The 25,431-nt window shown below is 38.6% G+C and overlaps 1 protein-coding gene across 2 annotated transcripts in view; it reads right to left on the reverse strand.

Moving 5' to 3' along the window:
* Positions 1-25,431, reverse strand: part of dlc1 (DLC1 Rho GTPase activating protein) — an 89,724-nt gene that overhangs the window by 30,845 nt on the left and 33,448 nt on the right. The window lies entirely within an intron of this gene.

A 25,431-nucleotide genomic window follows, 5' to 3' on the forward strand; every position in this document is an offset into this window, starting at 1 on the left:
GACGCCTCGTGCACGTACACCACGTCCTTGCATCAAAACACACGAATGTTTTGAACACAGAGGATGTCAAAGTCCGCACCCATCTCGTCTGCTCAACGATCAGATGTTTACAATTTAAAATACTTTTTACAGGAGAAGAAATGTTGGATTGATTGTTTTATTACCATGGTAACACTGGGGTACCAGTACCAAAGTGTCTTAAAAAGAAAAGAAAACCTGACTCATCACTATGCAGTGCCCAAATTTGCGTGATCCAAAACCTGGTCTGCCAGCAGAGTGAGGGAGTGATGCAGAAAATCCTGGCAAACTGTATGACTGGCTCAACTGTCCCAGTGATTCAACCAAAATGAGTGTGTGTGTGTGTGTGTCCATACAGGCCATGATGGAATAGAATACAGATGGATAGATGTAGGATCCCATGAGTCATACATAGGCCAAACTTTACTACTCTAGACCAGTGGTTCTCAAACTGTGGTCCATGCAAGGCCGGCTCTAGGTAATTCGGTGCCCTATAAGCAAAAGATGACTTTGCCCACCCACCTCCTCGCACACATGAAGTTTTTTTTTTTTTTTTTTTTTTTTAAAGACTATACACAGTGGATACACATGATTTATTTTAAATATAAAGACAATACAACGCAATTCTGCGACACACACAAAAAAAAAAAAAACATTGAAAAAAATACAACCTATTTGAATACTTAGAATAATACACTATAATACAATACAGGTACAGTGCGTTTTTTCTCTGGTAATTTTGGCTCACAATTTTCGTTTCTGTTGTTAAAGTTATTTTCTAAACGTGTCATTATATTTTCTGTTCAGAGTGAATGATGGAGGGTCGTACCCATCGCCAGGCACTACATGTTTTGCACTCTCAGTAGGTGAAATTAAGTGATGGGAATTTCCCATTTCTGTTAGGTGTACAATCAAACATGGATACTGACTGTATAAAAATGAGTGCGTTGGTTGTTGTGCGCTCTGATGTGCCTTGTTTGTATTTTCGGTTTCACCGTATGAAATACATTTGACTTTCGAACACCAGTCAAGCTCTGTCTGTTTTGATACCGAAGGCAGCTACAGAGTGAGTTTTACATGCAGGTAATTAATTTTTATGAAATAGACGTCAGCCTCTATGAAACCATCAGAAATATTAACATAGTTTTTAGAGTTGCTTGGAAGTTTAATTGACTTCAACAAAAACCACATTTTTTCTTTTTTTGTTGTTGTTTATTTATGTAGGCAACAAATTGTGAAAATGAAAAGTAAAATACACTGAAGCATTGAAACGTATGAGATGTCTTGTAAACCTGAAGATGTATTTATGTAAATGTGATGTGAACACTGTGATGTGTAGAGACTGGATGGGTGAATTCCACAGGCTTCCTTTTGTAAATGTGATCTTGTTGGTGGGTTGTTGTGGGTGGGTGCAGGGTGGGTGAATTTTGATATATTTTGTTTTTCTTTGGTAATTCTGTATTTAGTTGTTCTGTATTTTGGATGCATTTGTATTTTAACTGTGGGTGCCTGTACATAAGCACTTGCGCTTCTTGGGACTCCCCTTTTTATGAAACTGACTTCAATATAAACAAAACTGAATGATATAAATTGTCATATTTTGTAAATAAATAAATAAATAAACTTAGTATATTTCATTAAAAATGTGTAAGGCAAGGCCACACCATAGACAAATTACCCACATGTGCACCTGTGTGGTAATATCCAATGATGGTATTACTGGATATTTTATGAGTGTAGGAAAGTTCTTGTGATTTCCACATTAAACCTACGATGTTAAGAGATGAAGATAATTATGGTTTGTGTGGAAGAGAGGAAGAGACTGTGAGAGATTGATGAATGATAGAGAAAGCCAAGGGGAGGAAGAATGAAGATAAAAAGAGATTACCAAACAAGGCCAAATCCTCAGCCACAAACCCCCGACCACCCAGAGGCTGCACTCAAAACTTCCATCACAATGCTCTACTCGCTATACTCGGCTGAGGTGGGTCAACAACCCAGTGCACAGATGAGGAACTTCACTTTTGGGTGAAAAACAAACAAATATTTCAACTGAATCTTGGTATATCATGTGTGCCGCGGTAAAGAGCGACACATCAGACAACTGCTTTGGGGCGAATGAGTGCGTCTCTTCAGCATCGACAGTTTTTCTTCGTCATAGCTCATTGGAGTTGAGCTCTTGTTTTGGCTTATGATGCAGATACAGATCAGATATCCAGTGGTATAATGAGGGCTTTTGACATAGAGCATCAGTGTTCTACATTACCGTTAGCCTTTACCTTCAAGCCAAGCAAACAATTATTTATGAATAAATTCTCATTATTGTTTATTTGTTCTGATGTGTTACTTATATTTAGATATTGCAAACTGCTTAGCATGCCAGGGTGGGATTGCTCGTCGAAGCTACTGTTTTAGGTAATAAACTTTACAGCATCACCTCTGACCTGTGATAAATCGAGTAGAGAGTACAAAAAAACAAACAGTGCAACTGAGTGGTAAAAAAAAAAATATCCCATAGATCTATACACTATAGAAGATGGAAGCAGTCATAGTACACTGAAGTACCAGAAGAATTCAGATATAATAAACACCCATGAGAGGAAGAAAAGGTGATTTTTTTTCATCAGCCACCTGTAGGACAGCTCTGGGGTTTGTGCTCCATTCTCCTGTCCTTTTCTAACCCTAAGCGGTGGGGCCAAGCAAGGGCCGCTGAATGGACATGTCAATCAGAAACACACACAAACACCCAAGGCCATGTCAACAAAGGCACACAAAAGAGCTAACCAAAGTATGGGCTACTCATCTCGCAGATACCCTCTGGAAGAAATGTATCCAAAAATGAATCTTGTGTTTGTAAAAACATCTAAAAATCTTCAGATGTATTGTTTTATTCAATGAGTAGTTGGGATCTAAAATACCAAATACAGTGCCAATGTATTTCACCAATATACTGAAAATTTATATTGCATACAAAAAAAAACCCAACATTGTTGTTAAAGTTGGCGTTTGTACAGAAATAAGAGTTTAGCCAAAACAAAGTTTTTGGGTTTTTTTTTGTTTTTTTTTAGAATTATATCTCAGTTTTTTTTCTTTTGGAAGTAATACCCATGTCAGGAAGTAGCAACCACAAGACAAAAGTGAATTTCGCAGCCATTTTGAAGCACACAACAGCCATTATCTGTAAAAATGTAATCTAAACCAGTCCAAAGACCAATGTGCGTCCTCTGCTTGGTAAACATGGAGAAATATGTAATGAAGTTAACTGCTGTGTGTATTTGTGTATCTGTGTGCTGGGAGAGAGACAGGCAGAGAGGCACGGGATGGGTGGATAATCTCTTCATAACAGGAATCTCCAAAAATAGATCATCTATAGTCTTGAAGATTAGCCAGAAAGACACTGGATAGGACGAGAGTGAGAGCCAACATATGCTTTCATACACACAATGGCCAAGAGGAAGTGTAAGGAGACAGGGGATCGGACCTGTGCTCGCACAAACACACACACAAACAAAGGAAATGTGAGGCAGACAGTGGACAAAATGCCTAGCCATTACCTTCTTAGGGCTTTGATGGCCTGAACTCCATCACAATGGCGCTAAGAGGCTGACACCCAGACAAACAATAGCTTGGTGTTCGACAAAATACGTACTATTTCTCATTCGGGGGTGTGATGATAGAAAATATTGCGCATTTAAAAGTGACTGGGTCACTCAGGTTGTCTACCAAAGAAAGAGTGTTACAATTGTGTCAAAGGAAAGACACAGTTAAACAAGTGAATTTTGTTGTACTCAAGACCACACTAGGCGAGACCAAGACGTGCCCGAGACCAGAATGCACGGAGACCAAAACTTTTGAAAGTCAAGGCCGAGTTAAAACCATAACCATAAAAATCTATTTTAAAAACCATGACAATTGTTGAACAGTTAAAGAGCAATCTTGTTTTTGGCTTTTGCAATTGCAGACAAAAAAAGTTGTCTGCAACTCTTTTAAATCACAACATGCAAGAATCTCAAATCGTGCCAAATTTGTTCAACTAAACTAAGGTATGAATGAAGTTAAAAAATAACAAATCATTGTCTGTCTCCGACTGGTCTTGACAGAAAATCCAGAGTCCAGCAAGTCCAAGGCTGAGACAAGACCGAGTAAAAATGCTCTCGAGTCTGAGACAAGACCAAGAAGTTCCAACTGTGGTCTCAAAACCAATCTATAACACTGCTCTGTATTGTATATAATATAATCCATTAATAACTGACATTTAAAGTCACTGAATTTTGTGTCAACCATGCTACATATGTATATCCATGTGTACATATATGTGTATACTTGAATGCAGCAAGAATGACTTAACACATTTTTGCCTTGATGGAAATTAAGAAAACTTCAGATTATAGAAGAGAAAGAAGAGCAAGGTGGAAATTCCCAAGGTACAAAGAGGTGCAAATCACAAGCAATTACCTAATAATGAATTGATGAGTTTTAGTGTATGTATACAACGCTCAGGGAACTCAAGCCCATTTGACCTGACCCAGGATATCAGTCAGCCATAGGGCTTTAACATAAAAGCAAACGATCTCAGGCACAAACATTCAATACGGTCAATTTAGAAACTTAACTTGAGTTAATTTATCACACTACCAGAAAAACCGCAGGCACAGTGTGTGAGAATGTGCCAACTGAACAGCCTTTCTAGATCGAAAGGGGAATAATCTTCTTGGAAAACTCTAAACAAGTTAAATTGCCTTATTGGGCTAACAAGAATGACCATGACCTGGATGACTGAAAACTTTCACAGAATTCAGTGTTCTAGTTGAAAGGCAACAGCTCTGACTATACATCAAACAGCAAGTAGACAAAATAATAAACAAAAAGGGCTTTCATCCAGGTATTTTTCTTAAGATCTTAAGTCAGGAAGAATCTTTTTTTCACATTTACATTTCAGGAAAACTTTTTTATCATCAATCTTTCTCTGAACGGGATCCTCCGCTGCCAAAAAAAACGCATCATTTTGCACTATATTAGTTTTATTAACTTTTAAAAATGGGACTACTTTACGGTTTTAAAGGATGTGTGCCGCCATGTTGAAATGACGTCATTGTTGACGCGAATCAACCCTTTTAGTCCATTGAGTTCTATGGGAGGTGAAGATGTCAAAATGACAACTTGTGCTGCTTTGGGTTGCTCTAAAAATCAGTAAAAGTTGAAAAAGTCAATGTAAACCTCTTTTGTTTACCAAATTTTGATAAACAAAATCCATGAACCAAAAAAATCTGTGGCCACAGGGGGCAACAGTTCCAACTCTGCTGTTTTGTAGATGGCATTTTGACTGAAAAAGCTGCTAAATGATCCTGAATGCCTCACCTCCCATAGAACTCAATGGACTAAAAGGGGCTAATCACGTCACCAATTACGTCATTTCAACATGGCGGTGCACAGGGTAAAGTAGCCCCATTTTTAAAAGTTGATAAAACGAATATGGTGAAAAATAATGTGTTTAGTTAGGCATCGATCTAATAAGGACATTTCAAAGGTTTTAGGCCACATTTGTAAAAATAGTGGAGGATCCCTTTAAGGCAGGAAAACAATGTTTGATTATTTTAAAGAATGAAGATAACAGCTTTAATATATGTCTTCAGACTATAAACCTGCAGAAATAACATTTAATCATCTGTGTTATTCAGTGTTAATGTACCTTTTAAAGGGTTGTGTTCAGATGGAGAAACCAGCACAAGTATCTGAGGAGAGGTTAATGATGCTTACCATATGGCTGTAAAACCAACACACATCCTTATTGAGACCAAAATTAGTGGAAATTTCCAGAAGTCCTCTTTTTCCAAACTGAAAAAGCTCTTTTATTATTATTATTATTATTTTTTGGTTAAGCATGTGTTCATCATTGCAAAATGGTAACTTGCTAAAGAAAAGGAGTTGCTTTTTTTCAAAGATTTAAACAATTTGCTATTGTCTAGATGTTTCTGTTTGCCTGAAGTCTGTTCAGTCTTTGCTCTCACACCTTAACATCTTCTACTTTTAAAACTCAACATTAGAAAAGTAATTGGTCACTACTTTTGTCACAAACTTTCACATTTCCCAGAAAATATACACATCATTACCTCAGTGAGAATGAAGATTAAACAATACCACCAGAGTTTCAAGGTAAGAGAAAAGCAGCTTGAAGATCTAGTTCTGTTCCAGTAAAACCCTTCCGGTTAATTCTGATGGCTACCAGCTGTATATTTAAAAGCATTTATTCAGTTTTCCCCTAATTCATGGTGTAGTGACAGCAAGTCATTGCAGCTTGCTCCATAGACGTGGCTAATGTTCCTTCCTGCCACAATGGAAATCAAACCCAGGTCTCCTTGGTTGCAAGGCAAACAATTACGTTCCAAGGCCTTACTCTATTGGACAAAACATTTGTAATAGTGATTTAGTTCCATAGGAATCTCGCTGACTGGGATTGACATCAGGATAAAATGTTGGCTTGGCATACGAAGAAAACGGATGCCAAGAAACTGTCAGCAGCTATGATTCACAAGGGGCCTGGGTGCAAGGCTTACATTGCACTAGGCTGCTCTAAGCCCTGTGGCTATGTTTGTGGAAGTCTAAGTGTGAGGAAGAGGGAGCAAGATGGGAGTGGACGGATGTGCCATATGTCAGGTAGATGAAGAAATATGACATCAGACACAAACAATGTGTGCGAGTCCGAATTTTGGCTTGATTTTAAAGGTATGTTATTATCCTTCTAGTGTCACTCTATCCCGTGGCCACATGCTCACACTGTGTGTAGTCCAAAAGGGTCTTTGACAATGGAAATAGCAGAAGCATTGTCTTAATATTTTCTGTTTATGCAGTACTGAAGACCAATACTAGCAACAATCCTCTTTCTTTCTCTCTTCACAGCCAAGGAGTAACGCAGGAAGTAGACGCTTCAGTCTTCCCTGCCCTATGACCTGTGACCCCCTTTGAACCCTGACCCCCGGGAAGCCACGTGACAATCCATGCAGACATCAAGGCTGTCACCATAAACACAAACCAGATTCAGCTGGAAGATTATCTCTGATCCAGCGGCTTCTCCACCCAGAAGTACAGCGGGCGAGTTTGAGTTCCAGTGAACTCTCCCAGCTTCCAGCGTCTCATGGTTCGTGTGTCATGTGTCATTTTTTTCAGACGATGAGTGAGTATGCGACAGAAGATCAAAGAAAGATGAGACAAAAGACAGACATAATGTGACAAATGCACAACCAAGATCGAATGTAGAAAATGCCTGAGTTCAATTAGTCATTCTTTATCTTTGTAAAGATAAAATCTGTGACTGAAACTACAAAGTTTGGATAATCCCACAAATAACCACAATTTATCACAGTCACATGTTTGTCATGAACCAGAACATCACTTTTTGTGTCCGTTCTTGGCAATGAAAGCTATATCTGTCACACATTTGAGATCTTTACTTATGGACAGACACGTCTCACCCATGGGGGATGCAACTCCTGCACGTTAATAAAAACTCAGGAAATTCATTTTCCTCACTTTTTACAGAGGGATTCATTGTTGGAAACATATAGGTGCAGTTAGATTGATTGAATGGTGATCAATCCAATCACAGCCAGCCATTTGATGAAGCCGCCATTCCGAGAAGGTAAACAAAGAGTTAACAGCGATGAGTAAAGTATTAATGAATGAGTAACAGGTGGAAAAAAATGGTCCAAAAGTTGGAAAAACATGTCATAAAAAGAGTGAAAAGTGACTTAGATGGGCCAAAAGCAGTCAAGAGTGGAAAAAAATGGTCAAAGAATCGACAAAAATTGGATACAAGTGTCAAAAAGTGGGCAAAAATTAGGAAAAAGGGATAGTTATTGGCAAAAAGAAGCTGAAATCTGAAAAATGGGACAAAGGAAGTTGCTAAATGGCGAAAGAAAAAGTTAAAAAGGTTTTAAAAAGTTTCCCCCATCTTTGGTTTTCTGGGGAAACCTATGCTAGCCTAATTGCCCTAGATGGCATTACTTCGGCACGAAGCACAACTGTTAGAAACCTTGGGGTTCTATTTGATCAGGATTTATCCTTCAACTCTCACATAAAACAAACTTCAAGAACTGCCTTCTTTCATCTCCGTAACATTGCTAGAATCAGACCTATCCTGTCTCAGAGCGACGCCGAAAAGCTAGTCCATGCTTTTGTTACCTCTAGACTGGATTATTGTAATTCTCTTTTAGCAGGCTGCCCGAGCAAGTCGCTTAAGACACTTCAGCTGGTTCAAAATGCTGCAGCACGTGTACTGACTAAAACTAGGAGAAGAGATCACATTACTCCTGTATTAGCCTCTCTGCATTGGCTTCCCATAAAATATAGAATAGAATTCAAGATTCTTCTTCTCACTTATAAAGCCCTAAATGGACAGGCACCAGTCTATCTCAAGGAGCTTGTAGTGCCATACAATCCCCCCAGAACACTATGCTCTCAAAATGCTGGACTACTCGTTGTTCCATTTGTCTCTAAAAGTAGTATAGGAGGAAGAGCTTTCAGTTATCAGGCCCCACTTCTCTGGAACCATCTACCAACCACGGTTCAGGGGGCAGACACCCTCTCTACCTTTAAGGTTAGGCTCAAAACATTCCTCTTTGGTAAAGCTTTTAGTTAAGAACCAGCTCATAGCTCATAGTTAAGATGCAATAGGCATAGACTGCCGGTGGGGGGGTCTGGCATGGTCGGTTGGAGAGGGCGTTAAGAGAGAGGTCATTTAGGTTAGAGAGAGACCGGAGAGGGTCCCATTCCTCTCTCAAACACTCCCTCTATGTCTGCTTCTTCCCTTGTGTGTTTGCTCCTGTACTCCTTCTGGCTTTTGTCTTGCAGGTCCGTGGGATCCTCAGTGTGGAGTTACAGAGTCTCAGCGGCTCTGTCTCCACCCTTTTCTCTGCACACACCCAACACAGCATAACGTGGATGGCTGTTCATCATAGGAATGGGATCCACACAAGGTTCCTGCTGCTTAACAGAAGGTTTTCCTTGCCGCCATGATGAATTCATGTTGGGTGTGGGATACATATGTATGTGTATATACGTATATATGCATATGTGTGTATCCATAAAATGAAGAGTCCGTTCTTAAGACTGCTCTACTGTAAAGTGTCTTGAGATACCATTGGTTATGATTTGGCGCTATACAAATAAAAGATTGATTGATTGAGATTGATAATTAAAATTAAGACATAAAGAGCCACATGTTGAGTATCGCTGACTAAATAACAGCTTTATCATGGTTTTACTAGATTCATTTAAGAAAATAATTTGGGAGTTGACGGTTGCCCTACCCTTGGAACACCCTCACTTTTAAAATAACTGCTCCACCCTCGCTTGTGGAGACAAATTAATGTCATTTTCGAAACCCAACTGTATAGGAACAATCCTTTTTAACCAAATAAGAGTGTAATTTTCTGATAAATTCTATCTTTACTTTTGGTGTCTGACTTGGGCATTTACCAGAATGAGCAGCAAGTCCTGTCAATGCCTCAAACTTAAAGTCTTAGGTTTTCCTCTGAATGTCAAAGTAATGATGATTTGACGGCACATGTAGAATTGTCAAATGATTGTCCCTGTACCTAAATATTTTAACCAGTGTTCTGGAAAGCAGTAAAAACTTCTCCACGCTCTCTCGGTTCCTCGTAAAAATGTCTCGTTCTGCCACTGACATTGACATCCCGCACCTTGAGTCTGACTTGTTGATGTAACCCCGTAAGCAACAACATGTGATGATTATGTGCTTTAATTAGCCATGGTCACCTATGACTTTGTCATCAGTTTACGTCTTCCCCAACCCCTTGGCCAGATTAGATAGATTAAATCAGACTTTCAAATGTTTTTGTGAAGAAGCACTTTTTTTTTTTTACACACACTTAAACTCACTGAAACGTAATGCATGACTAGGAAAAATGCATCACAATATCAACTTTATCCGTGTTGAGTCAACATTATTGCTTTATAGAATATAGGTCTTTATTTTTCAGCTGTCTGTGTATTTAGTAATAAATACCAGCTGCTGATCTGTACGCGCAGCGTTAAGTTTTCTCATGGTGGAATGTACTTTATGAAGGCACATTTCTCTCTGTTTTCCCTCTTTTTTTGGTTTGCTTTCAGCTCAATGTTGCCAAATCACATCAACCGATGGATGTTAACTCTCTTTCCTCATGTGACAGCCTGACCTACTAAAGCACAGACGGACATGAGATTCACAAGACAAATACCTCTCACATGCAGCAATTAAGAGAAAAAAGAGGGCCAGTGTGAAGTTGAATCTAAACAAAAGTTTATTTGTGTGCTTGACATATTTTACCGAAGACCTGCGGTCAGCATCGAGCAACAAAGTAGGTATTTGATCTGTTTATGAAAGGCCTTAGTAAGTTGGAAAAATCAAACTCTTTGTCTTTATACATAGCTGACCCAAATTTGACTCACAGGAATGTGAAGAATCTGCCATATTAACCTAAATGCAAATAAACAAAAGGAAGTTAGCATATGTGTTTAACAGCATGAGAGAGAGCCGCATCCCTGTGGATTCCCAAAAAACGGAAATGTGCTAAAAATGGACAATGGCCTGTTTTTTGTTTTAAAGAGTTGGACTGAGGGTCATGCTCTATATTATTAAAATAAATGCCACTGATCACCGACTTTATATTGAAAGCTTATGTATTTTGCTTTTAGAGGCCAATACATACAGTAAGTTTATGCCCAGTTTTTTTTTTAGTTAAATAAAAACACTTTACATGACTAGCCCTAATGCTCCCTAGATCTCAGTTACCCATTCCCTATATCTCTGGCATAAACAGAGACACACTTGGTTTATTTACTCTGGGAGCTAATGGACGGCACTAGTGTGTCTGAGACCTGGGATGAACAGAAGCCACACCAGACGCATCAACCCCGACCCCCCCCACCACTCATCCCTCTGCTCCTCATTGGTCCCTGGAGGATGATAGCTCAACTCTTGAGTATGTAGGGGGACTAATACCATCCAGCTGGAGGTTGGCAGCAGTGTGAGTCTCCATATGTCCAACAGATAAGATTCTGCCTTCCTCTCCCACTGAACGATGAAACACAAGACGGGTGGTAAACAAAAATTCAGGACATTAAGAAATACACTAAAAGTTTACACAAAAATGTACTTATCCAAATTCCCATGCCACAGATATGTGAAAAGTATGGAATGTCATTAAAAGCAATGAGATTAAATGTTGCATTGTAATGTTCATAAAGGCTACATGAAAATCCCTACTCTGAAAGAAATGGTTGCGGACAGTGTAATGCACACATAAGAACACCAATGAAGAATGTTCTTGTGTTTTATCAGTTTTTATTTAATTACAACATCACTTTCCTTCATTTTGTACTTCTCTTTAAAAAATTATAATGTCAAATTAAGTCATGTTGTGACGACGCAAAACAAGGAATTTCACAGTACAGCAGAAAATGACATTTTTTGCCTTTATTACAAACATTCTATTTTTTCTTCACCAAAAAGCCCCATGACTTGGTTTCAAGTCACAAACAACCATTCTTTTTTTTTTTTTTTTTTTTTTTTCTAATGAAGGCTATTTTCTAAGTCAACAACAGGGTCCTTGTGTCAAGGATGGCGCAGCTAAAGGGAGATCATGGCATGTCCTTGTGTGAAGACAAAATGTGTCAGGCCAAACAGCCATAAAAAAGCAAGACAAAGCTTCTCTTTGCATCCCCACGTTTAGTGCGAAAGGCTCGAAGGCAATGAAGCAAAAGAAGCGGGAAGCAAATAAAATAGGAAGACTGTGGAGTTACTGTGTTCAGGCTAAATTCACCCACAGGTTTTGAATTTGATCTTTATAATGTTGCACTCACGAAGCTTAAGACGGCCAGGCTTTTCTAGCTCACGTTTCAGAGGGTCGGCATTGAAAGAGCTACTCAAGTGCTTCACATGACAGCTATATTGACCCTGCAGAAAGACAGACAAAGACAATAAGAGACCTAACATGTTTACCACTCATTAGGTTTCAAATGAAAGCTATTTGAAAGATGGGCAGACGCATGCACTAAGAATCCATATTAGACAAAAAGCTCTAAAGTCACCTCAGACAAGCTAATCCTCATTTTTCTTTGAGGACTGGCCGCTTGGTTGTAAAACAACTGAATTAAAATTCACAAGAAGAACTGTTAAGCACTAGGTCTAAAAAAAATGCTGAGCACACACATAGCACTCAACGACCCTGACCTCAAACACACACTCAATACATTAAGTTGTCAAAGTGTCACTTAGCCAACATGCTAATGCTAAACGCACTAATGCTTCTATTATTACCAGCTGTAAAGAGTTAAAATAGGGGTTGGCCAGGACACAGAGGGTGACAACACTTAGCCACTGGCCTTGTGCTCATTCAGGGGAGCAAAAAGGTGAAGATCCCAGAAAGACTGCAGGGTGAAAGGTCACAGGCAACACCTCTTGATCAGAGGGAGAATAGGACAATGTGTGGCCGACCCATCTAAAGTGAGATTGTGTTGTAGCTTCATCAAAGCCTTTGTCAGAGAAAAGCATCAAGCTGTCAGAAAATGTAACTTATGGGAAACATGATGGCATAAGCTTCTGACGTTATTTCAGATGTATTTTTTTTTTTTTCTTACAGAGGGAAACGAAAAGTCACAAAAATAAAGTTTGTGTGGGGCCTGATTTGTAATGTTGTACTCAAGACCAGACTATCTGGGACCAAGACTTGTACGAGACCAAAACGCACCGAGAGCAAGACAAGACCAAGATCAAGACCGAGACAAGACCATTGAATGTGGAAATTTCTTATTACAAAACACTGGGAACCCTCTCGAAGATAAAATACTTATGGGATTATGGGAATCGCTCCGATGCCTCTGCTTTTATTGGAATTATCAATCAATCAATATTTTTTATTAAACCAGGTAAAAAACTCATTTAGATTTAAAAACCTCTTTCACAGCCAAGACAGCAGCACCAAAAAACAACAAAAAACAGAACGCTTCCAGCAAACACACACACACACACACACACACACACACACAAAACACACACACACACACACACACACACACACACACACACACACACACACACACACACACACACACACACACACACACACACACACACACACACACACACACACACACACACACACAAAACACAACTAAAATGTGGTCACACAATATTGGACAGGAAGAGTGTGGCATACATGTGAGTGAGGCAGTTACAAGATTCAACTAAGCGTTTTTCTCTTTCTTGTATAATTGTCTTCAATTCCCTCAGAGTTACAAGATGTGTCAAATTGAAGTCCTTCTGCACATCATTCCAGGTAGAAGGGGCAGAAAATGTAAAGGCCTTTTTGCCCAGTTCAGTTCTGACTCTCGGGACCTGCATCTGTATGGTGTCTTGAGAGCTCAGGCCATACCGACTGATGTTTCTAGACATGTGTAAACAAAAATATGTAGGTAGAAGTACAAGAAAATATTTTTAAATAAAAGTCAACCTGTGAGAAAGTCTACGGACATACAAAGATGGGAAATGTGCAACTGTATATAAGTAACAGTGATGTACAGTATCCAATTTCTTTACAAACTTATTAGGAGTGTATGTAAAAAGCAGGTCTTCATAGTCCAACAAAGGTAAAAAAAAAAGTTGTGGTCATCAAATGTTTCTTTGATCTGAGCCAAAGCATGGTTACTTGTTCATACTAGGCCAAGAAAACTGGACTTTTCGGGGAAAATAATCCTCGGCGAATCAAAGCAAGCCAAGTATGAAAGCACTCTTAACCATTAGCTTGGTGCCTGGTCCGAAGCCATGACTTGCTTATAAGAGCTCTTTAGACCTTTAATGTAGCAATAAATTAATTATTCCTTCACACAAGAACCGGAAGTGTCTGTTAGCCTTCCCATAAACCCAGATAGCTTGTCACGATCTAACACAGACACAACAAGGACAAGGTTTGTAATCTGCCTTGAATACCGTTCTAGTTTTTTGGGGAATCGATGAGTCATCAATTTTCTTTCAGTCTTAATGTGTCTGTCCTTTCAAGCTTCATATCTAACCTTACCTCCCATTTCCTTTCAGATAAAGGCTGAGGTTTTATTTGACAACACACAGAAATTCTAAATATTCAAAATATACTAGTAAGATAGCAGGAGAAAAAGATGTCTAAGGAATGCAGCTACCTTATCTAGTGTAACTGACAGCTCTAAACATGTTTGCAGATTGGCAACAAAAATATTTATTGTTGAGGTCAGATATCTACAGCTAAGACACACCCATTACCACCCAAGCACTTCACCTCATAATACATTTGAAAATAGATCTATTTTCCTTAGACAAGGCAAAAATGTTTTGAAGTGAAAGCTAAGCATATAATATGGAACCGAATTGGCACAAGAACAAGAACAAGACTAATGTCTTATTAACTGTGGAAGTTATGTCTAGATCAAAAGATCTTGCTTATAGTCCAACATTTTCAGTGACTCATTACATCTTGTGATTATTTTGAAAAAAAAAAAATGTCTTGAGATCAGCTGTGCAAATGGATTTAGGCAAAGAAAACCCCAACAACAACAAAAAACAACTCTCTTTTCTTTATAAAGACCTGAGGCAGTTTCACATGCATCATGTGAAGATCAGCTGCAAAGCTTGTGTCTACACAATAAACATATTCCAGTCAATAACTTATCAATCTTCCACTTTGTTTGTGTGCTTTTATTGATGGAACTCTTTTTAATGTTACCTTCTAACTAAAGAGAGTCTCAATCAATCACACTCCAACATACCAATGAAAACAAAAAGATTAACAGAACATCTCCTCTACTATAAATGAGTACATTTAACATGGCCAACCAACTCAGACCAGTTATAGTCCCTAAAAGCTACAGACACAGAGGAAATGAAGGCCCACTGGGGAGTAAACAAGGAACATACCATCAGATCAAGCACCCCAAGAGGCAGTTAGGTCACCAGGGATGAGACTATTTTAATGGACTACTGAAACATGCTTTAAGTACTCATCTGGAATAGATTTCTCCTGTATGTTGCTATACTAATGAACAATGACGGGGTAGCACGCCAACATTTGTTTCAGATTGCAAGTCAATTGATATTTAAGTGAAAAATGCAGAAAGATAGATAAAACACAGATTCGGTGCATTTACAGTATGTCTAAATATATTATAAAATTATATGAACACTGAGAATTAATGTGACCACAGGCCAGGAGCCTGCTTTTAATTACTCATTATCTTCATACTTTAATTCTACATTGTGCTACCCATTGAAAAAAAAAAGACTGAATTATCTTTAAATGTTTGCATCTAAAGCTAAACTTTGCTACTTCATCTATAACCCCCTGCCCCCCAATTATTGTCATCACATGACAATTGCCTGCTTTAACACCACTAATATACTCTGCAGAACTAATTGAAGCTGGAAAGGCATATGTTACTTAGTGATTCACATTAGCAAAGGAAGCTTCCTCTTTGCCAACAAAAGCAGCACCACTCTCATTGGCACTTGCACGTTTCTCCTTATGAAGAAATTAAAAGTGTAGGAGTGGAGCAGACTGAACGACTGCCATGTGGAATCAAGCATTCTTATGTATGCTGGAGTAGATTCCACAATGTGGGAACATATTTGTGTATGCTTTGTAAATACAGAGTTTTGTCAAATCAGGGTTTTTCTGAGTGCCAGATCTAAAATAAGTGACGGTATCAGCTTTGAATCTCAGGGGACACTTTTAACCTAAAAGATTTTCATCTCAGCCAGTTTTAGCCCTTGAGGAGTTCAAGTAGGACTCCGTAGGAGTAAGCTGTAGGCAGTTAGTGGGCCACATAGGAGTCAAGAGCATGTATTGAGTAGACTACTTGTAATCCTTCTTGAAAGTGCTAGACATTCTACTTGAGTCATGGCCAGGGCTACGGAAACAGAAAAACGAATGGCTACAAAAAGTCAAACTCACTTGTTTTTTCTCGTTGTCTGATGCAGGAAGGAATTCCACATTCTACTACTTCTTCTTTTTCTACAACGTGGTGATGGGGATCAACACTTGTATAGTCAGACTGCTTTTAAGTGCTGTGGTGCTCAAAAGACAGCTACAATGCAGATCCTTTGTGATCTTTCCTGTTCCTATTTGCACTTTATAAAGAAATAAAAACGTTTCAAGAACTACAGTAGATTTCCTGATACCTTACAAGAAGCAGAATGAAAATCAATTGAAAATGTAAAAAAATAATAAATTTGTCACATTGACAAAACAGAGGGTCCTTCATTTTGAATCGAAAGGGCGATGAACACAATTTTATATGTCAAAAAGAGGGAAAGTGAGAAAAGACGGAAGGAGAGCGAGCACGGTTGAACAAGCAAAGTAAACAAGTTTGGCGTGAGCTTGCTGGAGTCACTGGGTTTAGCAAAACATTCCAGAGTCTTCGAAACAAGTGACCTTGTGAGACCGAAACAAGTGGGCTTTAAATCACCGAACAGAAACAGCAGTGAATGGACTCTCATTCAATCATAAATATCTCGAGTGTTCACCCGCACATGCAGACATTGCAGAACTAGACACTGGTAGTTATCTGTATCACACTGAGAGGAGCATGGCTGAAATGAATGGCAAAAAGGGCAATAGTCAGCACAAGTGAATATATGGTCTTTAGGGAGCTTGTTTATGGATAGAAGGTAAAATTGAAATGTGAAAGTTGACAGGCGTAGACACTTTGGTGGGGTTGATAAAATGACAAAATGAAAAAAAAAAAATCATAAAAAATAATAAAATAAAGATTAATACGTATTATCCAATTTCATATAGCAAGACACCAAAATGAATGCAAAATAAGGGGGTAAGCATGCAAAGTTAAGAATTCAAATGCATTCTATTGCTCTTACAAAACAAGGAGAATGTCAGAGGAATTTGAAGGAAGACATTTATTCATAAATATGTAAGTTGGGCAGGCTTGAGGTAGACTTGTTCAAACTGGAATTTTCTACAAGCAGCTTCAGCAGCTATAGGATACAAATGAGTATATCACATTATTATTGATATCCCCTTCTCTTCAAAGAAAGTGCAAATATATTAACAATTGAATCACTAAAATTGCTTGTTTTGAAAAAAGAATATACACAAATTGCATTTTGATATTCAGTACTAACATTTTACTAAGCCATTGTCAGTAGCAGAAACAGATAGACTTTTAGAAGAAAAAAGCAGGTCAACATGTGTTGTATGCATGAGTGTGCTTGCAGGTCTCTGAAGTACTTCCCATAGCTACACAGCCAAAAATGTGTTTTTGTGACTAAGTCGAAGTTCAAACGAAGCTACTTCACTCACGAGCCTGACTTAGACTGACAAACAAAAACTCTGGCACACAACAAATTGACAGGAAGCTAGATCCTTGGCCTACTTTTCTTTTTTTTTTACTGGGGTACAATAACTCAAGCGCAAAGGAAGACATGAGAGAAGTTGATCAATAATGAAAGAGCAGCTATTTATAGGTGCAGAAAATTAAACAGTGTGACCTGAATTCTGTGACATACTGAAATGTGACAAGCCAGCAGGGAAATAAAAGGTAAGAAGAAACAACACAGGCTTTTTCTACAGATAGACTGAAGGTGGTAAAACGTACAGCATGGAACGACTATAAGGTGAATCACCATAAGCAGGTCTTCAACAAAAAACCTCTTATGGTCTGTAGCTCAACAGTCGTAGCAGAAAAGGAGGGAGGTCGCATAAAGTGGGTTTATTCATCTTTATTCATATCTAAACAAGACAGGAATCGCAATCAGGCAGGACGAACACTGGGTAAGTATCCATCCAGGACACTGGCCAGCTGCACCTGGTTAACCTTATTATGCTCCCCAGTTAGTCCTGGAGCTCCACCTGCAATGACTTAGAAAAGAAAACCCTCCTACGTAGAACCAGGAGCCCGGGAGCCATAACAAAACTAAATGTGCCAAGAGAATATTAACGAATCAAACTGCTGTAACGTCAAAACATTTTTAAGCTAAAGAGACGGAAAGAGAACATTTTGTCAGTACTTGAAAACATGGTACATTAAATCATTTTGGATAATTTTGTCAAGAGCAAGAATACAGCCATGTCTTGGTTTCATTCTATGAGACCTAATTAATTTAGGTTGGGGAAGTAATTTAGAGTAAACTATGCAATCATTGTTTAAGTTGGAGATATATGAAAGAAATATCTTGCTCTACATGTCTTGAAAACAAATGGTATTACAGCCATTTGGCACAATTCAACATTTTTAATCACTGTTTATTTTCCGTTATTCCTCTAATCATCAAGACAATTCAAGGATTAAACTTTCCATTCTGCTTGTGAGAGTATCTTGTTGTAGCTAATTTGTTACATGGTTGCCTTCTGCATTTTCATTGAAAGAGATCTCTGCTGATGTCAGGGCAGTGTGTCCCTTCTGACTTTCTCTTTGGGTGTATGTGAAGCGTAAAATGGCCCTGTTGGCTCCCTGTAGGCTTCTTTAGAGCCACAATAAGCCCAAAACATCTGTGTTGTTGAACCTTAGGCAGGACCTGGGTAGACCGGAATATGGCCATGGACCTCCCACTGACCTACCCTTAAGTCTAATACAAAAGCCTTGTTACCACTTCACAATAACACATTCATGCCCAAGTGGGGGCACCAGGACACAAAGACACACTCACATTCAAACATAATTTCTATAGAGTCGTTTCTCCTATAGTCAAGTATGATCGGCAAAAGAGCATTTCAAGACCACGATGGTGCTCACAGCTGAGCAAAGTAGAGTGCAGCCTATTTGAACAACTTTGAATAGTGAATAAACATTTGTTTTCAAGCTCCATGATGAGACAATCTGAGAATGGGTTGAAAATACTTTGGATTGGATGATGTTGGAAAGTTTCCACTTTTATTGGGGACAAGATAACAAAGGTATGACTATCTGTCTGGAATCTGGAGCTAAATGCCCCCATCTGGGATTTATCATCAGCAAACTTAGATGATGGTTTTCTTTATTAATTCCTTTGAACAGGGGATACATGCTGATCACTACATAGTCACGCCGAAACCCTCCAAACACATATTAGGTCAACTGGTTGAAGCAAAACAAAACTATAAATTTCAGATCTCTCATCATTTCAAGAAATTAAACCCGCCACCTTGTGAGTTACAGTAAGGGCAATGTCAGTAAATGTAAGACAAATATCTGTGTTGTTACTGTACAATGATCAAGATGAAAATACTGGACTAGAGAGAGAGCTGTGTAAGGTAGTGCCCGTGTTTGTACTTGTGCCCTGGTTCATAAACATGAAGGTCTAGAGGAACACTTGATTGTGAAACCAGCTGCTGCTAGGAGCAGATTTATGCTCTAACAGCAAAAAGAACAATGTGTACTTGTTAGTAGGTGTAGGAACATCTGTAAACCCTTAAGCTTCAGCCAAAGTACGACAGTGTTATCAATAACGTAATTTATTAAAAATATATATGTGCAGCTCCTTCGAATTAACTTTATCGCATAGTACAAGGAATATTGACTGCATAGTTTTCCCAGCAGTGTTTCCATTTACTAGGCCTTGGGTCTTTCATGGCCCACTGCTCTGCATGTTTTGAGCATTTCTTTGCTCCAACACATCTGATTCAAATAGATGGATCACCATGAAACTCTGCAGTGGTCCAATTATGGCCAAGTCATTTGAATCAGGTGTGCTGGAGCAAGGAAACCAGCAGGGCAAAAGGTTCCCCATTGAATTGGGGGCTCAGAAACAGTGAAGAGTCACGGTATGTGGTTGAAACCATTCCAGCTGCCATTGAAATCTGCAGTCTATAATGAATACAAAGAGAGACAACCAATCATGCAGTATCACACATTACACAATGGGTGAACCTGAACCGTGCTGTCAGTATGTTTTATACATAGTTTTGTCTCTTAGAGGCAAAGCCTGGCATGTCATTCATCTTCTGTATAATACCGTACTTGCTCTATCCTGAACAGGGTTGCAAGGATCTGTTGAAGGCTGGTATTGAGCAAAATGCGTGTTGTTCCTTTGAGATAATTCCAGTCTATCACAGGGCCAACATAAAAACAAAATGATCACATTTCTAAACCCATTCACTTCAAACTTGAAGAGTCCTTCTCCAGCAAAATGTTTTCAATGTTATTTACAGTCAGACATCTGTGTTGACAAAAGAAAAAAACCTCTGTATCTAACAATAGCTGCATTTCCATTACGTTGGGAATGCGCAAAAATCTAAACATCTAGATTTTTTTAAGTCTGAACCTGACTTTAAAAAAAAAACACTCAAATATCACAAAAAAGTTTTTACACTTTATGTGGAAGATTTTCAGATCTTTTGATATTGAAATATCCGTATTTACACGTCACAGGATATGACATACCAGGTCACATGACGTGACGTACTTGGTCACACAACCACTTTCTCTCTGAGAAAACGTGGCTCGGTACTTGTAAACAGAAGAGGAGACTGGGACATTTCTTAGTATTACAGTTGTCCCTCACTATAACGCGGTTCACCTTTCGCGGCCTCTGTGTTTCGCAGATTTTTTTACAGTGCAATTTTGCATGCATTTTTTTACAGCGTATGAGTGCGCATTGTGTTCTGCATCCTGATTGGCTAATGCTGCGTTCACCCACCAGAGACACATCCATCACGGTGAGTTTCACTGCCTGTTGAAGCGACGAGCTGCGCTCCTTTTTCTCCTCTCAGTAACATAAACCACCAGTGAAAAAAGCCGATGTGATTAGCGGCTAATGCTATCTTAGCTCAGTGCTACAGAGAGAACTTTTACCTTCTACTGCCGCCTCCTTGCTGATTCTCCTCCACGCCATATCCTTGTGTATTAAGTGTGTGGTGAGGGGGTTTACAGCCTTAAAACATGTATAATAATTGTAGAACTAGCCTCGAATACACTCCGTCTGCTGCAGCGAGCATCAGTGCAGTAGCTGCCCGGACGCATCCAGCCTGTGCTGCAATGCTCTCATATTGTATTCTGCCAGTGTGTGTGTGTGTGTGTGTGTGTGTGTAAGTGTGAGTAAGTGCTTTCTGATACAAGCTCCAGCGCTCTCACTGAATCTCTAAGTGCTTCAAAGTCATAACCAGTGTTCATTTTAGCAAGACATTTTTATTTAGTCTTAGTCTTAGTCTTTTGACTAAAATTCTTTTTAGTTTTAGTCAAAATTTAGTCATCTGATTTGTTTTGATTTCAGTCGACTAAAATTGCTTGGTATTTTAGTCGACGAAATCAATAACAGATTTACTAGACAACTCCTTACTGCTGGCATTGGAAACAAAATAAACCTACTGTAATTTATGTGTGTATATGTCATATATAAAACAGAAATTTAACTTTATTTCAACACAACTGTGTCGTTATTTAAATAAGCCTTTTAAAACTCTCGCTCTCGTTCAGTTCTTGAGCGTGAGTTCAACGGTCAAGAGGGATAAACTCGCCTTGGCTGACAACGAGTCTGACAGAGATTTACATTATTTTTACTATTAGAGCATTGATTCCTTGAAAGATTTTTTGCAGAAACGTGGTCTCCAGCTAACTCGGCAGAAATGCTAAATCTAATGCTGTACACGAGCTGAAAATTCAGGTGACCAATCAGCTGATCAGTGCGTTGTCACTTATCGGCCTGTTTTGTGTGCATCTTGTGCACTTCCTTCAAATTTGTAAATTTAGTTAAAACAATAGCTTAATAAATATAATCATGTACCTGGTTAGTGAATGGTGTACCTCGTAAATTTACCTTTTCAATGTGAGTACTCATACTGTCCTTTTCACACTCGGAATTCTTGCTTGTCCCATCAATAATAATAATAATACATTTCAAAAACTCAAAGACACTTTATTGTTGTTAAAACAACTACACAAATCAAAAAAAGACACTAACAATAATAAAGGTAAATACAGATAATACAAAAGCCAGACCCACTTGCTTACTTTTTGTAAGAAAGTGGGTCTGGTGATGCAGCCGTCTTTACTCACTTCCTTGCCCCAGAGTTGGTCGAGCCAATGAAAGCCGAACAGGAAAAAACGTCATATCCCCTGTGCAAAGCTGTATCAAAACAAACATGGCGGCCAACACAAACAAGACCTTCACAGTTGCGCTCTGCTCTGGATATATTGTTGAAACCACAAGAAGAAAATGCTTTAAAACTGTAAGTCTGTACCGTACTACACGCTGTTTTCAGCTGCTGGCTCCGTTTAGGGAAAATGAACTACGCTTGTCGTCAGGTCCGCTGATCGTTTGATTTGTTACTCTGCACATGCTTGTCCCGCCCCACTCACTCAGCCACCAGAACTGGTGAGCGCTTTCAGATGAACGATAATGTCAATCAATTTAGTCATAGTTTTAGTCTCAATCAATGACTTGTTTTTTAGTTTTCGTTTTGTTTTCGTCCGCAAAAATATATTTGTGATGAAAATAATGTCAAAAATAGCTAATCAACAGAATTAACGCTGGTCACGACCACCATTCCTTAAATCCTCACATCATATTCCCTTCTCTCTTTAATGACACCATCACCTCCATGTCCTTTCACACCTACACAGCTTTGTCGAGACACTCAGACAGAATCAATGCCTGTTATACAACATGCTATCAAGGTCTCTCAGGTCTACCTGTCCTTATCTACAAGGATCTAAGAGCAGATTAAAGGCATATAATAGATCAATGTGAAAACTGAGCCAAACTGGGACACAGCTGTTAGTTTTTGTTTTTCAATAATAGATCATCACTTAGTTACAAAGTTTCACCTAAGGAACATCAGGAAAGTGGGGTCCAAAAGAAAAATATCTAAGGTTTCACCCAGCTTATCCACCTTATGCAACTATTACTCTCCAAAGCCACTCCTCCATGTGAAGTGATCCGACTCATGACACGACTTTACTGTAAATATGTTATTGTTGAAAAAGAACACACAAACACAGAGACACACAAACACTAGCTCACACGATTCCCATTGGTTATTCAGAATTACACATGTACAGTCAAGCTTACATAACAGACACTAAGCTACTGACGACAACAAAAATCCAAAAAACACATGTTCCCGAGTTGATTGAATAACAATTTGGCATGATATTACCAAGTATGGACAGCTCAAAGAGTTTGTATAGCAGTTTGGTCCAAGGATTGAGGCTTTAGAAAGAACTTAACAGTATTGTTGTTTAATTGTTCTAAACTAATTCAAACGAATTCCATTTGAAAATGAACTGATGGGCTAATTCTCAAAGAACAAGCAGTATACTGAGACAGCTTCAGTAGAGACCTGACATCTGATGAAGACTTTGGGTTTGAGACTTCAGGCTGTCTGTAACAGCAGAGGACTTACAGTACATGAATATATTGAACATTACTGATGTTCCACTATGATTTACTGAATACACAAGAATGCCCATTCTAGATATTTTTACCTCTGGCAAGGAGGTAATATTTTCTCTGGTGTTATTTATTTGTTTGTTTGTCTGTTAGCAGGGTTACATCAAAAGTATAAATGATTGAGACAAAATTTTGATTAAAGATAGACTTTATGTCTAACTTCTTCAGGTTCCTACGGGCAAGACAATTTCTCATTTCAAAGTTTTCCCCTCATTTTTATAAACAACCACTGTCGACACGGTCCAGTCCCTGAACTCATATCGGAAAAGGCTTTTTTTCTGTTCTCTATAACATGATAGCAGACCTAAAGTGGGACACTACAGACAAACTTAAAAGATCATGGGAGGAAGACTTAGGCCTGTCTTTATCTGAAGTCGCTTGGAGCTATACTTAAGTGCTTTAATACATCATTTCTCTGTGCTTGCCACTGCCTCATCCAGTTCAAAGTGGTACACATCTCTCTAAAGTTAAACTATCAGGTTTTTATCCTGACATTGACCCATACTGCGACAAATACCAGAGTGCTGAATCATCACTTATTCATATGTATTGGCAGTACCCTAGTCTTCATAAATTTTGGACAGAGTTATTTCATACCAAATCCAAGATAATAATTGTTAAACTGAATCCCTCTTGTTGCGATGTTTGGGGTCAATGATGGAGAAGTACAGCTATCGGTTCAAAAACAGCAGACCTTATCCTTTGCTTCTATTCTGTCTAGGCGTGCCGTGCTGCTCAGATGGAGAGACGCTGCCCCGTCCACGCATGCCCAATGGTTAGCAGACATTATGTATTCCTTAAAGCTAGAGAAGATAAGATTCTCACTCCAACGTTTAAATGCACAATTTAACAAAATATGGGGACCTTTTTTTTTAATTCTGTATGGAACATTTAAAGGCCTTGATCCAGAGCAGCTTGGTTATTTTGCTGATTCAGATGCTTAATTAGATCTCAAATGTGACTGTGGATTTTATTTTATCTCATGGCAACACTGGTAGTGGGTGGTTCTACAAGGGTGTTTTTTGTTGTTTGTTCTATTAGTTTGTACACGTGGACATAAAAAAGAAAGAAAGTACAATAGCACAGGTCGCTGCTGCAAGTCCACGCTTCACTCATTTACCATGTGCAGTTAATGGCTTTGTTTTTTATATGTATACTATTACTCTACTTCTGTAGGAGTGGCTGTTGACAGCGCTAGCATTCTCTATTTTCATTGTCTGAACAGCGCTGTGTTTCATGTACTTCAAGTTTGAATTTCAATAAAAAAGATTCTGACTAACAAACATAGACTTTATGCCATGGAAGATTTTGAAGGGGATCCAAATCAATCTACTGATTCTGGATCAGTTTCAAGAATCAAAAAAATCCATATCCCTCATCAGTGGCAAAATTTCAAGAAGTCATCTCGGTTCTTAATTGAGTGATCTCAGTTATGTTGAGTTTTTTCCTAAATTACCCCACAGAGTTTCACCCAGATTCGGACTCGAATTGTGCATTTCATCGCAATCTTTTGAAAAGAACAAAGAGGGTTCCCATACATTTGAACATCTGTATCGTCTTGCATGCTTCAGAGGATCCATTATCCATAAATGTGCAAATAACTGGCAAAGAGGAGATTTGGGGCTTGTCTCAAATGTATACGTACATTATGGGGATTGTCATGTGGCAAAAATCCCCATCCGTCTTTCTGTATATTCCATACATTTCTAATTTAATATTCACGCAAGTAAATAATTTCAGTAATTAAAAATTACATTACTGCATGCAATTACCACATGTGATTAATTACCATATTGATGAAAATATGTAAAGTTACTCTTACCTCAATGTGTGCCTCTATTTTATTTTTATTTTTATTTTTTACTGTGCAAGATGTGCACTTAAACACTGCCCACGTGCTTACGTCTCGAGCTATTAGTGACTGTGTTTTGCTTTGTGCATGTACGCTGTGGAGGTTTTTTCCTAGTTTTATACTGTCCTCACCAATAGGGAATTCTGTTTAAAACCTG

Source organism: Gouania willdenowi, chromosome 1 (genome assembly GCF_900634775.1).
Source record: "Gouania willdenowi chromosome 1, fGouWil2.1, whole genome shotgun sequence".
Lineage (NCBI taxonomy): Eukaryota > Metazoa > Chordata > Actinopteri > Blenniiformes > Gobiesocidae > Gouania > Gouania willdenowi.